This window comes from Leucopleurus acutus (genome assembly GCF_964270905.1).
Source record: "Leucopleurus acutus genome assembly, chromosome: 17".
Classification (NCBI taxonomy): Eukaryota; Metazoa; Chordata; class Mammalia; order Artiodactyla; family Delphinidae; genus Leucopleurus; species Leucopleurus acutus.
Genome location: NC_139159.1, coordinates 42,578,123 through 42,579,237, shown reverse-complemented (window position 1 = coordinate 42,579,237; position 1,115 = coordinate 42,578,123). Strand labels below are relative to the sequence as shown.

General features: G+C 50.8%; 1 pseudogene across 1 annotated transcript; it reads left to right on the top strand.

The window, feature by feature from the left end:
• Positions 1-272: 272 nt before the first annotated feature.
• On the top strand, positions 273-1,115 carry LOC309974117 (small ribosomal subunit protein uS2-like; annotated as a pseudogene). The gene has a single exon. The product of its transcript is annotated as a small ribosomal subunit protein uS2-like (transcript).

The following is a 1,115-nucleotide window of genomic DNA, read 5'->3' as shown; positions in this document are numbered from 1 at the left end:
CCCAATCTGCCAACTATGTAACATTAGACAAGCCCTGTAATTCCTCTGAGCCTTTTTCCTCATCTATAAAACTGACAAAATAAATCTCATAGGGTTGTGGTAAGATTCAAGTGAGGGGATATTTGTGAGGGTACTTATAAACTGTAGAGGTTAGAACAAACATAGCAGAACATTCTTACTAAGTCTGATCCCCTTCTGCACTACCCAGACAGGGGTCCGTCCATACGGCGTTGTTCTGGATTCCCATTGTAACTTAAAGGGAAACTTTCACAATGTCCGGAGCCCTTGACTTCCTGCAAATGAAGGAGGAGGATGTACTCAAATTTCTTGCAGCAGGAACCCACTTAGGTGGCACCAAACTAGACTTCCAAATGGAACAGTACATCCGCGTCTACAACACAAATCTGAAGAGAACCCGCAAGAAGCTTCTGCTGGCAGCTTGTGCCATTGTTGCCATTGAAAACCCAGCAGACGTCAGTGTCGTATCCTCTAGAAATACTGGCAAGCGAGTTGTGCTGAAGTTTGCTGCTGTCACTGGAGCCCCTCCTATTGCTGGCTGCTTCTCTCCTGGAATCTTCACTAACCAGATCCAGGAAGCCTTCCGGGAGCCAAGACTTCCAGTGGTTACTGATCGCAGGGCTGACCACCGGCCTCTCACAGAGGCCTCTTACGCTCACCTGCCTACCATTGCTCTGTGTAACACAGACTCGCGTCTGTGTTATGTGGACAGTGCCATCCCGTGCAACAACAAGGGAACTCACTCGGGCGGTCTGATGTAGTGGATGCTCGTCCGGGAAATTCTGTGCCTGCGTGGCACCATCTCCCGCGAACACCCATGGGAGGTCACACCTGATCTCTGCTTCTACAGAGATCCTGAAGAGATTGAAAAGGAAGAGTGGGCGGCAGCTGAGAAGGCTGTGACCATGGAGGAATTTCAGGGTGAATGGACTGCTCCAGCTCCTGAGTTCACTGCTCCTCAGCCTGAGGTGGTGGACTGGTCCAAAGGTGTGCAGGTGCCCTCTGTGCCTGTTCAGCAGTTCCCCACTGAAGACTGGTCTGCAGCTCCCACCGCTCAGGCCACTGAGTGGGTAGAAACAACCACTGAGTGGTCTTAA